Genomic DNA, 17901 nt, shown 5'->3' with positions numbered 1-17901 from the left:
TTAATCAGTCCAGCATGGCAGAGTTCTTCAGCACTGTTAGATTCGGCACGTACTCCTGCTTGACAGCTGTCGTATGTACAGTCCTGTTCCGATAGTTTCTGCAACAGTGTTTCCCTTATAGCATTAACTCTATTGGCCCACGCCTACACGGCTTTGGCATGCATTTATTTCAGTTGACATTTGGCATTCTGAAGAGAGGAGCATGGCCAGAAACAAAACTGCTATTACACCCCTTATAGCAATCCTAGTGGACTGTTTCTGCTATAAACACCTGAATAAGCACTCCTAGTGGACTGTTTCTGCTATAACACCTTTATAGCACTCCTAGTGGACTGTTTGCTATAACACCTTTATAGCACTCCTAGTGGACTGTTTCTGCTAAAACACCTTTATAGCACTCCTAGTGGATCGTTTCTGCTATAACACGGTATAGCACGCCTAGTGGACTGTTTCTGCTATAAAAACCCTTTATAGCACTCCTAGTGGACTGTTGCTGCTATAACACCTGTATAGCACTCCTAGTGACTGTTTCTACTATAAACACCTTTATAGCACTCCTAGTGGACTGTTTCTGCTATAACACCTTTATAGCACGCGAGTGGACTGTTTCTGCATAACCACCGCTATAGCAACTCCTAGTGGACTGTTTCTACTATAACACCTTTATAGCACTCCTAGTGGACTGTTTCTGCTATAACACCTTTATAGCACTCCTAGTGGACTGTTTAGTACTGTTTCTGTAGTGCACTGGAGTACACTGCCCCACTCATCTAGTTATGATGATTAGCTAGCTCTACAAGTGTCTTCAGAAATTATTCAGACCCCTTGACTTTTCCACATTGTGTTACGTTACAGCCTTTTCTATAATGGATTTWAAAAAATGCTCAGCAATCTACACACAATACCCCTAAATGACAAAGCAAAAACAGGTTTTTAGAAATTTTTGCAAATTTATAACAAATTTAAAACAGAAATACCTTYTCTACATAAGTATTCAGACCCTTTGCTGTGAGACTGGAAATTGAGCTCAGGTGCATACTGTTTCCATTGATCATTATTGAGATATCCTACAACTTGATTGGTCCACCTGTGGTAAATTCAATTGATTGGACATGATTTGGAAAGGCACACACCAACTGCATTGTCACACAGTTGACAATGCATGTCAGAGCAAAAACCAAGCCATGAGGTCAAAGGAATTGTCCGTTCAGCTCCGAGACAGGATTGTGTTGAGGCACAGATCTGGGGAAGGGTACCAAAACATTTATGCAGCATTGAAAGTCCCCCAAAACACAGTGGACTCCATCATTCTTAAATGGAAGAGGTTCGGAACCACCAAGACTCTTCCTAGAGCTGGCCGCCTGTTCAAACTGAGCAATCGGGGGAGAAGGGCCTTGATCAGGGAGGTGACCAAGAACCCAGTGGTCACTCTGACAGAGCTCTAGAGTTCCTTTGTGGAGATGGGAGAACCTTCCAGAAGGACAACCATCTCTGCAGCACTCCACCAATCAGGCCTTTATGGTAGAGTGGCCAGTTGAAAGCCACTCCTCAGTAAAAGGCACATGACAGCCCCATGGAGTTTGCCAAAAGACACCTAAAGACTCTCAGACCATGAGAAACAGTAGTCTCTGGTCTGATGAAACCAAGATTCAACTCTTTGGCCTAAATATCAAGCGTCACATCTGGAGGAAACCTGGCACCYTCCCTACAGTGAAGCATGGTGGTGGCAGCATCATGCTGTGGGGATGTTGTTCAGCGGCAAGGACTGGTAGACTAGTCAGGATCAAGGCAAAGATGAACGGAGCAAAGTATAGAGAGATCCTTGATGAAAACCTACTCCAGAGCGCTCAGGACCTCGTACTGGGGCAACGTTTCACCTTCCAACAGGACAAGGACTCTAAGCACACAGCCAAGACAATGCAGGAGTGGCTTCGGGACAAGTCTCTGAATGTACTGGAGTGGCCCAGCCAGAGCCCGGATTTGAACCCGATCTCTGGAGAGACCTGAAAACAGCTGTGCAGCAACGTTCCCCATCAAACCTGACAGAGCTTGAGAGGATCTGCAGAGAAGAATGGGAGAAACTCCCCAAATACAGGTGTGCCAAGCTTGTAGCATCATACCCAAGAAGACTTGAGGCTGTAATTGCTGCCAAAGGTGCTTCAACAAAGTACTGATTAAAGGGTCTGAATAATTATTTAAATGTGTGTTTTTTATGTATATAAATTAGCAAAAAAATAGAAATGTTTTTGCTTAGTCATTATGGGGTATTGTGTGTAGATTGATGAGGTGGGGAATGCCAGTATATACCCTTAATAGTTCGGTTATAGCTGCCAGTTCACTGTGAAATAGCCCGGTTCTAGTTGACAGTTAGATTCGGCACGTACAGTATATTAGAGAAACCGTGCTTGTCGGACACTGAAAGAGTTATGGTCTTTTATGGTATGCATACCAAACGTTTTCCCCATTGAAATCTCTTGTTAAGTTACGGGTGGGTTTGTTTGTTTAATTCAGCAATCTATGGAGGTTTGTGTTGTTCCACATCCAAACTTACTGACAGACAGGGGTTTTGATCTCTCAAAACAGCTATGCGGGGCAGGAGTTTTTCTACTCAGGGAGCTGGAAAAACCACTGCTTGCCAACAGCACTTCTTCACCTACCCTTCAGACATCACTACTTCTGCTGGATATGACGTTTTAGACATTCGGTGATCCATTGTCAAAAAAAGTAGATCTATAATAATTCCTGTGCAATCATTAAGTAATTCAAGGAAGTTTCTGTATCAAAGACCCTTGCCCGTTAGACACAGATTGGTACGAAATGAGTACATAAAAATAGATAATCTGTTTATTTTTGTTAACATAGTTTAATCAAATTAACCACCGCATGAAGCGGGGCACCAGCCAAGAGTAAACGGAACATAGGTCCAAGTCCAACAAATGGTTTCTTTATGAGTATGACACTACATTGCTTCAGGGCCCCACCAGAGTCAAGTAGCTCAATCTAATATATTTTATGTTTTGGAATTCCTAGATTATGATGCTTAATTTAACAAAGGTTTCTGTTATGGTCTTTGGCAGATAAAAGTTTTCATAAGCAATTAATTATTMCTCTGTCTGGCACCACATTCACTTTTAAATATTTTCGGGATTATGCAGCGATGGCCAACAATCAAGCTCAATACAAACTCAGGCTTATCCGAGCCTCTAAAATGCACTGCTCCTTATTAGTTCCTAACCTTCTATTTGGGTCCTGTTTCTTGGTCTGGAAAGCTTCAACTGTCTTGTTGTAATGAATCCATCTGTGCAGTCTACTGACATCTCTACCGACATGAGTGGACTTTGGCACAGAGTATAGGATCTTTGGGAGAACGACCAAATATTTTTATGGACAGAACAAACTTTATCTCTGTGTTCTCCGTCGTCTCAATAAACTAAGTGGTGATTATGTTGAGAGTGATATGGTTTAAAACTGAAGTTCATGCTGCATACAATATTTCTGTTTAGTTTTCAATTATGCAAAATAACGTTTTTGACACAACTATAGGACGGTTTTATTTTGGCAAAAATAAGTTAATCCATGGCTTCAAAAACAAAATTGTGGTTAACTGTTTTATTGCCAGCAACCATATCACCCTCCATTCACTTCATCTCCATCACACTGTTGGCTTTCCTCTAAAGGTAGCCCAAAGGCCAGCAGATGGCGATATTGAGTCATTTCATCTTACCGTCGAAAGGCAAAGTATGCAGATGGCTATATGCTCGTGTCCCATGTGGAGCGGTTCGTACATAAAACATTCTCCATTCAGGCTGCAAAGGCGTCGATTTCCTCCTTAACTCCAGTTAATCAAATCAAATCAAATCAAACAAAAAAAAAAAAATCACATGTGCCGGATACAACAGGTGTAGACCTTTCCGTGAAATGCTTACTTACAAGCCCTTAACCAACAATGCAGTTCAAGAAATAGAGTTAAGAAAATGTTTACTAAATAAACTAAAGTAAAAAAGAAAAGAAAAAGTAACACAATAAAATAACAATAACGAGGCTATAATACAGGGGGTACGGTACAGAGTCAATGTGGAGGCTATATACAGGGAGGACGGGCGTAAGGTAAGAGTCATGAGGCTGTATAGCGAGGTGGTTATCACGATCGGTAAGCTGGTACCGTACAGAGTCATGGAGGCTGTATACGGGGTTGCTCGGTACCGAGTCAATGTGGAGGTATTATACAGGGGGTTAACGGTACGAGTCAATGTGGAGGTTATATACGGGGTACTGGTACCGAGTCAATGTGGAGGCTATATCCAGGGGGTACCGGTACCGAGTCAATGTGTAGGCTATATACAGGGGGGTACCGGTACCGAGTCAATATGGAGGCTATATACAGGGGAGGTACCGTACAAAGTCAATGTGGAGGCTACATACAGGGGGTACCGTTAGCGAGTCAATGTGGGCTATACTCAGGGGGTACCGGTACAGAGTAAATGTGCGGGGATACAGGTTAGTCAAGGTAATTTACACTTGTAGGTAGGGCTAAGGTGAGTATGCATAGATAATAGTGAGTTGCAGCAGTGTAAAAACAAATGGGGGGGGGGGGGGGGGGTGTTTTCAATATAAATAGTCTGGGCGGCCATTTTATATTTTTCAGCAGTCTTATGGCTTTGGGGTAGAAGCTGTTCAGGAGCCTTTTGGACCTAGACTTGGCGCTCCGGTACCCGCTTGCCGTGCGGTAGCAGAGAGAACAGTCTATGACTTGGGTGACTGGGAGTTATGTACATTTTTGGGGACTTCCTCTGACACCGCCTGGTGTGAAACGGGGGGAAAAAACGAGAAAAATATGCAAACTTTCTCTATGAAACACCATTTTCCACCACCGTACTAGAGTGTAAATGTTCATTCCTGATGTTGCGCCCCGCGTTTAGCCAGGGGTAACAACAGACTGCTGCAACCTGATTGGCTGAACACGATACGCAACATCTGGGACTAGCATTCCTTGGAATTAACCCCTCTAGCTTGATGGTGAAATTGTGTTTTCATAAAGAAAGCATGCATATTTTCACAAATGTTTCACCTTCTCACCATTAAATGGAGAATGTTTTATGTATGACCGGTCCATGGGATATACGAGTGTATAGCCGGCTGCATACAATGCCTTTTAATGGTAAGATGAAACGACTCATCTGCCAGCCTTTGGGCTACCCTAAAGGAAGGATGGATGGATGGATGGATGGATGGATGGATGGATGAAAGGAAGGGTTGAAGAAGGAAGCATGTATGGAAGGAAGGAAGCATGTATGGAAGAAGGAAGGAAGGACGTAAGGAAGGAAGGAAGGAAGGAAGAAGGAGGATGAGATGAGGTGGTAAGGAAGGAAGGAAGGAAGGAAGGAAGGAAGGAGGAAGGAAGGAAGGAAGGAAGAAGGAAGGAAGGAAGGAAGGAAGGAAGGAAGGAAGGAAGGAAGGAAGGAAGGAAGGAAGGAAGGAAGGAAGGAAGGATGGATGGATGGATGGATGGATGGATGGATGATGGAGTGATGGATGGATGGATGAGGATGGATGGATGGATGGATGGAGGATGGATGATGGATGGATGGATGGTATGGATGGATGGCATGGGAATGGATGGAGGATGGATGATCCAAAAGGGGACAAAGAAGAGTGTTACAGACGGACTGTGAGCTCAATTTATGTTTCAAGTTTCAAGCTTTATATTTACAAGAACGCAGTACAGTGAATGCCTTTCTTGCAAGCTCTAACCCAACAATGCAGTCAAATAACAAATATAGTACTAAAAATAACAAGGTAGAAAGATAAAAACACAGCCAAATATAAAAATAAGAAATATGTCTCACTATTTCAAGATCTCTTGGTTTTTATTTAGAATCTCCTCTCGCTCTCTCCCACAACACTCTTGGTGGTACAGCTTTTCGTGGGCTCTCTCTGACTGCGGTCACTTCCGGAAGCCTCTAGTCTATGTCGGTTTCCCAGAGGCTTTCCCCAGTCTTCATTACATGTGTGATCAGCCCCTCATCCAAGCCACACACTTAACCACAATGTCAACCAATCCTAACCATTCGGCTTCAGCAGCAGAACAGCAGGGGAAGGAATATCTCTGCCTCTGCCCTTCATAAACTGACAGAGCAGTGGAACCCCAAACCTCCACATTAATCATGCTTGTGACAGATACCTACAACACCCCCAATATCTCCCCCTTCGATTATTTCACATGGCGTTGTATAGGGACCACTATTCCCAGTCTTTACATTTGTGAAAGGGAGTTTGAGTGCATTCACATTTAACATATTATCCTGTTCCACACATACATAAAACACAAATGGTGATAAATTCCACTTACCTCAACTGCTTTACCAATTCCAATAAACAAAGAATGTTGAGCACTACGGGCCAGCGGCATAAATGCCGTACCCCCCCCCCCCCCCCCCAGCTAACTTCTGCAATTCTAGGTACACATATGCCATTGAGGCTAAGAGAAGTTGTTGATTATTTTATAGCACAGTTCCTACTATTCTACACATTTTGCCATGAGCCTGAGAGTTTATTTTTGTTGTTGTTGCCATGGCTTATGACATGTTCATGTGCTATCTGGTGAGGGGGGGGGACCTCCAGGGGTGTGGGCTGGGGGTGCGGGCTGGGGAGGGGCGGGTGTGTGCAGCGACCTCCAGGGGTGTGGGCTGGGGGTGCGGGCTGGGGAGGGGCGGGTGTGTGCCAGCGACTACAGCGTACATTGATCCAGAAAATGTTCTACCTCATACACAGTACAGTGCCATCCGAACACTTTCACACCCCTTGACTTTTTCCACATTATGTTATGTTAAAAGCCTGAATTTACGCTGGCCTACACACAATACCCCATCATGTCAAAGTGTATATATTATTATTTTCTACTGCTCCTCTTTAATTACGTGTTACTTTTGTCTCTTATTCCTATATGTATTTTTTTGAAACTGCACTGCCGGTTAGGGGCTCGTAAGTAAGCATTTCACTGTAAGGTCTACACCTGTTGTATTCGGCACGTGACCTTTTTTTGTTGATTTGATTTGATTTGATGTGTTTTTCAAAATGTTTACTAACTCATTAAAAATGAAAAGATGAAATGTCTTGCATCAATAAGTATTCAACCCKTTTGTTATGACAAGGCTAAATAAGTTCAGGAGTAAAAATGTGCTTATGTTGCATGGACTCACTCCGCGTGCAATGATAGTGTTTAACATGATAATCTGTAATGTCCCTTAGTCAAGCAGTGAATTTCAAACACAGATCAACGACAAACACCAGTAAGGTTTTCCAATATCTCACAAAGAAGGGCACCTATTGGTAGATGGGTAAAAAAAACAGACATTGAATATACCTTTGAGCCTGGTGAAGTTATTAATTACACTTTGGATGGTGTATCACCCAGTCACTACAAAGATAAAGGCGTCCTTCCTAACTTAGTTGGCAGAGAGGAAGGAAACCACTTAAGAATTTCACCACATTACCACAACACATTACTGAGGACCACTCTCCATATTTTCAGGCATAGTGTTTGCTGCATCATGTTATGTGAATTTAATCGTTAAGAGTGGGGGTTTTCAGGATTGAAAATAAACAGAATGGAGCTAAGTACAGACAAAATCCTAGAGGAAAACTTGATTCAGTCTGCCTTCCACCAGATACTGGGAGATTAATTCACCTTTCAGCAGGACAATAACCTTAAAGACAATGCCAAATATGCACTGGAGTTGCTTACCAAGAAGACAGTAAATGTTCCTGAGTGGCTGAGTTACAGGTTTGACCTAAATCTACATAAAAATCTATGGAAATACCTGAAAATTGTTGTCTAGCAATGATTAACAACCAATTTGACAGAGATTGAAAAATGCCTAAAAACATGTTTTCACTGTCATCATGGGCTATTGTGTGTAGCCGGGTAAAAAATGAAGCTTTTGAATCAATTTTGAATTCAGGCCGTAACACAACAAAATGTGGAATAAGTCAAAGGGTATGAATACTTTATGAAGGCAGTGTACTCAGACCTTGTTATTGCCCTCCTTGCTTTGCTTAAAGGCATCTGGCTTTGCACAACAACCTAACCCATTGATTGGCAATGTTGGCATGCCGGTCTCTGGTTATGTTAAGCTTGTTCTCCCGCAGGATCAAAAGGAGCAGGTTCCAGATGAAATGCAACAGTGTTTCCTGAGATTACCAAAGCATATGTAATTACTTGTTTCCTGACTGAAACATGCTTTCAACCTCCAGTTAATAAACTCTGGTTTTGTCTCACCAAGAACAATTCCCCTGGAGGTCCCCCCCCCTCACAAGAATGCCACCATTCAAAACTAGCCCGACCCAACATCCTCATCAACTTCAGTCCCAAATGTATTTTTTATTTCATTTTTTTATTTAACCTTTATTTAACTAGGCAAGTCAGATAAGAACAAATTATTATTTACAATGACGGCCTACCAAAAGGCAAAAGGCCTCCTGCGGGGTACATGACAGCCCTCTTGGAGTTCGCCTTACAAGTCCTTAACAGGCATCTTCATTAAATAGTACCCGCAAAACACCAGCCTCAACGTCAACAGTGAAGAGGCAACTCCGGGATGCTGGCCTTCTAGGCATTATGTGTAATGAAGAAAAGGGTCTGAATACTTTCCAAATCCACTGTACGTTAATAAAAACATTTTGGGAATATATATWTTTTTTTATTCATTAAATTAATTCTAGGTCATATTTCATAGAAATCTGGAAACACTGGATAGTTAATTTAAAGGTACATTTTTGGCAAAAATATAAATTGACGCCTTTAAACTGTATAACTAATCAATGCACCATCATACCAATTCACCAAAAGCTTAAAAACACCTAAAAAACAGATGAATAAGATATTTGGCCKCAGAAGTGCCATTTCTTACAGATCTCTACAGCTCCCGTCCAAAAACAAATCCTGTGAAATGACGTCAACACATACTGGAGGAGTTAGTGGCTAGCTTAGCTAACAAACTAGCTTTAGTGGTTAGCTTAGCTAACGAACTAGCTTCAGTGGCTAGCTTCAGTGGCTAGCTTAGCTAACGAACTAGCTACGTCATCGCAGCGCGCATGACTAGAATGACACATCGATGAACCACCAAAGGCACACCCCATTTCTGTTGAAAAATGTAGAAAGAGTGGACCTGTTCTGAATATTAGGGGGGTGGGGGGGATGTTCCCCCATCCCCCGTGGCAATTTCGGCTAGGACACACACACACACACATACACAATGAATAAAGATATCCTGCTTATTAAATGTGTCTAAAAGAAAGCGGAAGACATTTCTGATCTGTTGAGTTCAATCACACAGTGCCAAGTCTTGTTCTCCTCTGGATCCTCTGAAAGCATAACATAACCATGGTTACGGTCTGTTCAAAATAGAAACATGTGTAACTCTGATTCCATGCCCTTGGCAAAAGTATTCGGCTGGGACTTTTGGTGGAAAACTTCATACTCTTAGCAATAATTTGCGGGCGGCTAATTTGCTCCCCTGTTAAAGTTTACATTCCTCCTTGTGACATGATCTATTTTTATAGCAATCCCATATGAAACTGAGTTTACGTGACATATTGAACTTAGAGAATTCTCCTTGCGGTTCTAACATGTCTCTCTAAACATTGGTCAGAAAAGGGAACAGTAATATTATTGAAATGTTCCCACATCACAGTCTCATTAACCCACCAACAACTTGAACATGCACACACACACACCGTCATGCATTCACACATGCACGCAGGCACGCACACCTACACACACACACACACACACACGCACGCACGCACGCACGCACACGCAACGCACGCACGCACGCACGCGGCGCGCGCACACACACACACACACACACACACACACACACACACACACACACACACACACACACACACACACACACACACACACACACACACACACATGTTTCTATTCTAAGAGCACCTTTGACCCGTTGTATCATTTTGGGAAGAATAGAAAGAGGAAAGGTTGATAAAACGTTTCAGTGAACACTTCTGATGTCTGCAAGGACCTCTGTACAGATCTGTTGTTTAAATCATCTACAGTATATGTTCCCAGTCCATTAGTGCTACTTTCAATGGGTTCACCAGGTGCAGACTACGGTGTCCCGGAGGTTCAAACCAATTCAAATACGGAAGCCATTAAGTTAAAGTTTTTGAGCGGGCAAAGTTTGATTTAGTCAAGTGGTATGACTACAGTTGCACACTAACAACAGGACCTGCACCTGTAGCTTTACGTGGCATTTCACTCCGATGCTGCTGTACACTAACAACAGGACTGCCACCTGTAGCTTTACATGGCATTTCACTCCGATGCTGCTGTACTCTAACAACAGGACTGCACCTGTAGCTTTACGTGGCATTTCACTCCGATGCTGCTGTACACTAACAACAGGACTGCACCTGTAGCTTTACGTGGCATTTCACTCCGATGCTGCTGTACTCTAACAACAGGACTGCACCTGTAGCTTTACGGTGGCATTTCACCCCGATGCTGCTGTACTCTAACAACAGGACTGCACCTGTAGCTTTACGTGGCATTTCACTCCGATGCTGCTGTACTCTAACAACAGGACTGCACCTGTAGCTTTACGTGGCATTCACTCCGATGCTGCTGTACTCTAACAACAGGACTGCACCTGTAGCTTTACGTGGCATTTCACTCCGATGCTGCTGTACTCTAACAAACAGGACTGCACCTGTAGCTTTACGTGGCATTTCACTCCGATGCTGCTGTACACTAACAACAGGACTGCACCTGTACCTTTACGTGGCATTTCACTCCGATGCTGCTGTACTCCTTCTTATTTCTCCCAGATTTGCATTAAGTTTGACCTATATTGTTATTTTAACAAATAATCTATCCAGCAGGCAAAAGTTATTGAAATGGTCACATATCGACGTAATTTCAACCAGTTTCAGGTTGCAATGATGTCATTTCAACCAATCCTGCGTTGGATAAACTACATGGCTGAGTTATCACACACAGTAGGGAACGGAAAACGTTGTAATGCTAGGGCAGTGAAATGTGGAGTCATGCAAGCAATGTTAGAGCGATACTGTAATCTTGAGTTATAATTAAAGCAGCATTTACATAACTTTAAACTAATCAACTACCAACCTCCCAGAGGAAGTTTGAGTGAAGGCGTAARGCTCCGGTTTTCCACGCCAGAAAGGCCATTAGGAACTGAAATGGCTTCGGAAGTATCCAAAGTCACCATTGCATGGCCCTTTAGCTTGGTAAGCCCAAACGCCAAGAAAATTAGAACAGTTTGGCAGGAACAACCCACAAATGGGTATGAGAAGAATTCCAAGTTTTGCAGTGTTCTTCAACCATGGACCCTGGAAAGCCTTTTCCCTCCATTATATTTCTCATGACATCATCGGCAGGAGGAGAAGAGAGTTATTGGCCAATCCAGTTCGACCTCGACAAAGCATGGCAGGACAACGTGGAACTGAGGAGCCAAAGGTCACAATTAGAGAATGCCCATCGGCAGCCATCTTGTAAAAGATCCAGAGCTGAAACCTCACTATGTGTGTTTTGTTACACTGTGGATATCATCATAAAGCGCTTGGTTACTGATTTGTTCAAAATCGTTTGGAAGACAATATACTTTAAAGGTATTTCAACATGTTTTTCATAGTGTCTTTTGTATCCTTGATTCCCTTGCCATAGCATAAAACTGGATGAAATCCTTCGCCATTTCATTTGTGAGTTCATTTTATTGACTGATCATGTCTCATACAAGTAACATTATTTTATTGACTGTAGGAAATCATGAATTGAATCCAAGCGCAGATTCTCTCATCTTGTTCACATCTCATCACCTGGCGGGTTTCTCGTGGTCGATCCAAAACAAACCATAAACATATTTACATCTCTTTGTGCGATCAAAGTTGTGGAATCAAAGTTGTGGGATCAAAGTTGTGGGATCAAAGCGTGAAATAGAACAAAAATAATCACCCACCTAACTATGTGTTGACGTAAAAAAATAAATAACATAGAAGTAGAGGTAAAAGTGGTATTATTGTAGATGCATGAAATGACAGCAGTTTTGGAGGAAATCCTATCGTTCTGAGATACAATAGCCACAGTATCAGTCTGCTCCCATGCTATTCCAACCGAGGGGCTCGTTCCTCTTGGTCAGATCCGTTCAGGACAGTGTTGAGATTGTGCGATAGGAACCCAACATCAACATGCACACTCCTGGACCTGTGTACTTTGGACCGCTTTTGTAGTAGCACCATATTGTAGGTAACCTCAACCACACTCAAATTTGTGGCAGGAGAGCAACAGGGGTTCCTAATTCTAACATTCCGGAACTCTCCTTCATTCTTCCCCACGCTCTCTCTCTCTATCTCTCTCTCCCAATGAAACATTTTTTCTTTCAATGCCATAATTCACGCCTTGGAGATTTGCCAGGGGAGGGAAACAGTTTTCCAGTTTACTGGCACTCTTTGCTTGGTGGTCAACCCCTAAATATATATGAACATGGGTCAGGGAGGAACAGGGCGACCTTGACTGTGAGGTGCCTCATATTTCAAGGCAGCCTTGTAGGGAGCATGGCTGGTGGTTGGACTGAGCAGGGTAACAACATCAGGAGAGGGGCGGGAAGGGGGGCACCACCCAGAGACAGGGGTCCGCTGATGGTCAATCCTCTGACAGATGGATGGGCCTCTGCATGTGGACCCTTCCCTGCTCCTTTTGTCCACTACATCAATGGGAAAGTCTCCCACGGTCACCAACCCTGGCAACCCAACATGAGTGATAGCCGTGCCTATGGATATTGAAGTCTTTGTTTTACGCCACTGCGTTCAACGTAGGCAGTGTTTAGACAACCGTGAATGTGCTAATGTAATATAGAATGAACATCTTGTATAGCTCATCCTGAAACTGTTATTTTAAGTTCTTGTGAAATTGAAATGCATTCTGTAATTCTCACAAATGGGGAACTGCATCAGGGTACAAATGTCAAATATGTTTATATGTCAAAATCTGTGAATCACTTTGAACCAACGTGTCAAAGTGAACCAACAGGTCTGCCGATGAATTAAAAATTAAAATTAAACTAAAACTAGTTACTGTGTTTCTGGAATGATAAATTAATAACATGTGTCCTGCACAATGGCAAAACATGTTTAAAATAATATGCATTTAGTTTCTTTTTTGGTTCACTCTACAAACAGCGTTATGTCAAGAACATGAATTAAATAGAACATTCTTCAGATACAAGACAAGTGATGTCGTCGACCTCTCCTGTAACCTGGGCTAGCTGGTCCGATTGAAGACTCGGGTACTGTGTCTTCTGCCTGTCATAAACCATGTCATCATGCCAGTGTGTTCGTTTTGCCCTCCATACATCAACAGGCTTACTCTGATTGCAGTCTCATATCCTCCCCGTCAGCCCACGCCGTCACAGAAGAACAAGAAGAAGAAAAAAAAGTGTTTTATTTCCTGTATGATTTGGTGCTTCTGTTTGGAGAAAGGCCCTTAAGGATGAATAGATGGCATGTACTCCTTAGGTGCGAGTCACTCCTTTGACAAATTACTGACAGAGTGGTTTAGGAGCAGGATGCCTTGTACCCTACCGGTGTTGACATGACTGACAGAGTGGTTAAGGAGCAGGATGCCTTGTACTCTACCGATGTTGACATGACTGACAGAGTGGTTTAGGAGCAGGATGCCTTGTACCCTACCGGTGTTGACATGACTGAGACTCTCCTTTTATTCTCTCTAAATCTGAGGCCTGTTTTGCCCGTTGACGACTCCTGGCAAACACAAATCTACCGATGGCTGCCGTCAGACCTGACAACCGTGCACCTGAAACCTAGAAAGCCCAAGAGGCTGACCTCTCAACACTTAGTCCTTTCTGGGTTCAGCCACTCTTTCCTGTAATAATGTAATGGTTAATCTGGAAGCAATAAGGGATTTAATGCTGGTGTTTTTCTACCATTCCAGGACTTCAGTAGGCCTATTTATGGTAATTCAACACACTAATGCCTAACATTAGATGTAGGCCGTTAATTCAATAGAGTCATTTGGGACTGGGGCTGTTGGTAGCCGTCTAGGACAACGGCTGTGAACTACACATCATTACATACATAAATATCGCAGTTCATTTACACTGTGGACAGTTGTTTGCACAGACATTTTAAGGAGGTGTAGCTAGGGAGCTTAAGTGTTCCCGCCATAAAACCAAGCGGAAAAGCACTTGAAACGGAACCAGTGTACAAAAGAGTCAACACTAAGCTACCAGAGCTGTAGCTGTAGCTGTTTTCTCCATTCCATCCCAAAAATATGACCACTGCCCTGGGAGAGAGGGGCTATTTCGGACACACACTCACCGCAGGCTTTACTGCACGTCCYTAGAGATGATATCAGTGTGGCACTTCGGATTGCAAGTTTACAAACAAAAGGATGCTTCTTCGTTCAACATGAATGTCTTTGGGGGAAGATGTTTCCAAGATACCCGAAAAATAAGACCGCAGACCAATGTTACTACAGCAGAAGCTGAGTGGTGTGGAGCCCAGGATTTGGCATGTTGATTATACAATACGATCCCAAGAATTTCCTCCATCTGACACGATGGGTCTTTTACAAAAGCAGATTCCTGGCAAATTGCTTCAATATTCCTCAAGAATTTATGTGGCCACAAAAACAAAAGCGAGTGATGGCACTTTTGCAGAAAAGGCCCACGAATCCTCCCCCCTCAGTGCTTCAGAGTGGTTCAGTGATCTGGGGGATTAGGGCTGGGTTGCCTGGACGATTAATGTTCATTTTTCACAGTTCCACTTCTCAGGGGAAGACACGTCTACAAGGCCCTTTTCACAGAGCAATACCCCTGACGACTTCTTCGAGCTAAATGAGCGAATGTACATACGGTGTAATTATTACCATCCATTCACCTGTCATCGRAGCGTATTATTWAAAAAAAAAACTGACCGGTGAAATGTAAAATGAAATGTCTTGAAATGACAAACTAGGGATCAAAAGGAATTTAAAAAGCCATCATGATGATGTGATGCTTTTTCTACAATCACCTGTTCTCACCTACTTTTTCAAYTCTTCACTGAACAGTGTCACGAGCAAGAAAGAGAGGAAATTAYGAGGACATTGCAGAGCAGTAGTTGGACACTTGCCAAATCAGGGCTCTGTCCCAATAGTCTTCAGTAGGCTCCTAATAGTCTTCAATAGCCTCCTTTCCTTCATGCCCACTGTTCTGAAAGGTATTCAGACATAGGAACTCGGTGTATGACCTAGGTCTATCCTGTCTTTTCACCTGAATGGTTGTGAGGGAGAGCARAGGAAGAGAAACCATTTAAGAGCATCGGGACACAGTCCAATCCTCCTTTTCTACCTCATCTTTTTAGTGCRGCTGTAAGAGCCAACAAGAATGATAGAAGGATTATGGCTGATGGGACAAAAGCCTATTTAGAAAGATATAAATATAGTAATGGAACGTCAGGTGCTCTGCGGTCTGGTATCCACAGCTACTAAACTGATGCTGGCTCTCATGATTACAGGCCCACGGTGTAATTTCCAACACCTGCTTTTGTTTAATCCGTTCTTCCCTCGTCTCTCACCAACCCCATTTCCCTCCCATTATTGTTAACATCTGCAAGAATAACAGTGGTTTCAAATCTACAGCTCAATTGATAGTGTTGGCTCGAAGCTGGTACAGGGGCCGATTCTTGGGGTCGGCAGCTCTCTTTTCTTTTGGTTGCACATCTTTATTTTCTATAGGTTTCAGCAAGCGATCAGTTTCAATTATGCTGAGATTCGGGTTTTTTTTCCGACAAGCAGAAGTGTGTTATCCAGCTGATTCATCACAATGAATGTTAAAAAGCGCAATTTTTTTTTTATACTGATTAATTTGCAAGGTGAAATCTGGTCCATATTCTGGAAAGGGGATAGCAGACAGTGTTTGTTTGGATGGTGTTCATGCACGAACCTCTCASAGAAAAATGCCTTCTGGATTTGTTTTCAGGGGAACAGCCAATTAGAGGCTGTCCATTGGGGTGATACTGACAAATCATTCACTACAGAGGATAGGGGTGAAGACAGTTCAACAAGTGTCCTTGTTGTGGATGATATAGTGTGAATACTGTCTGAGTATCTATTGAATTTAATTGAACATTTCTGATCAAGATGTTCCATGCATGGACTCAATGGAGCCTCTGCACAGTTTTCTTCACTGTAAATAAATGTCATTATCAATCAGTCACAGAGAAGGTGATACATAATTTAGGTGCTAAAATGGAGAGCGCCACCCATTGTAACACCAAATGCCAGCTTCCTTACCTCCTTACCTACGCTATATGCATGTCAGGTGGTCATTTTGGCACCAGAATGTTACCCTCACATGTAGGAGGTGAGGACGTTAGTCAACAAGGTSWAKAACATACCACCCTCCCGTCAGTAGCATCGGTCTACCTGTCAGAAATCGGGGTGAGTTGTTGAGACAGTGTTGGCTTTAAAATTGATATATTTTGCCTATTAACTGGAAATGCCTTACCAAACCATGTAACACAGATGGTAATGTCAGATTTCGATGACTCGCTTGAATTCAGAATGTTCACAGAAGCATCATCCCAGAGGCTAACACTGTTTATGTATGTGGATGTATAGAATGCGATCAATTCCAACATGTCTACTTCAATGAAAAAGTAAAATCACTAGGCTAACAACCGATTCAATAAATACATTATCCACACATTTTGTATTCATTTTTTTATTTGGCACACACACAAGCACACTCTAATATAGACATTAGAATGGTATTAACTTACCATGTCTGTCAGAATCCAGAGAAAATGATGCAGGAATCCCTTAGCTTTACCACTTTGTCGACAGTTCATAAACATGATTTAAGTGACAGAGTGAGGGTGTCTCACACTCTGATAATAGAGGAACCACTTTCCTAATGAATGGCCTGTAACTCTTAGCACTCCGTTGTCAAGTGCCACTCTCAACATCAGTGGAGAGAAGAGGAGTTAGCACGCCAAGCTGAAGCGAAGGGTTAAATAATTATATGTCCTGCAAAATAGGCCAGGGCTGTGCGTGCGTGTTCGTGGCTGTGTGTGTGTGTSTGTGTGKGCGTGTACAGTATTGGTGTTCATTGAATCGTATCCTGTTTCAAAGTTATCACTGTAAAAATATCGACAAGCATTTTGAGTTATTCTCATGAAATACTCTCACAATACAATCAAAGCAGAGTATATTTGTCTTGTCTCGTGTGACCAAAGTGCTTCTGTCGAAGAATGAAAACTTGATTAATCAAAACAAGTGGCTGAAAAAGAGGCTGACATTTCTGCAGTGATGCATAACCCCTGCATAACCAGATCCATTCCAACAGTACATATACACTGTAGACTTGGGCTGTATAATTATCCAACACATGATTTGACAGCGGGGTATGAGTGCTCTGTACAACTTCAATTAATAAACTAAAGTGAAGTACAGTAAACTTAAGTAGGCCTACGTAATGTATTGCTCCAGATGAGACGGTTCTCCAAAGAATGTCTTCCAGAGGTTTTACAATACAAAACAAGATTAGGAAGGTTTTAAAAAAGTCTGCCTTTGCAGTGCACCAATCGTGAATTAACATGGACTAGAAACGGTAACATTTGTGATTCCAAAACGTCAATAGATCCACCGAAGGTTAGGAACCCTAAGCAAGGAAATCACCTTGTCCAAAAGTGAGAATTTTAGAATCTCATGAGAAAAGACCTAGGAGTGAATCTCAAAAATCTTTCTTCAGATTCCTTGCGTCCTCTCTCCTGGCCTCAACACATCAGAAGGAGGTGAGGAGAGCATTAGGGGAGAAGATCACCATCAAGATCCCAACTATCAAAATCAAATCGCAT

Source organism: Salvelinus sp. IW2-2015, linkage group LG9 (genome assembly GCF_002910315.2).
Source record: "Salvelinus sp. IW2-2015 linkage group LG9, ASM291031v2, whole genome shotgun sequence".
Classification (NCBI taxonomy): domain Eukaryota; kingdom Metazoa; phylum Chordata; class Actinopteri; order Salmoniformes; family Salmonidae; genus Salvelinus; species Salvelinus sp. IW2-2015.
This window is presented reverse-complemented; position numbering follows the sequence as displayed.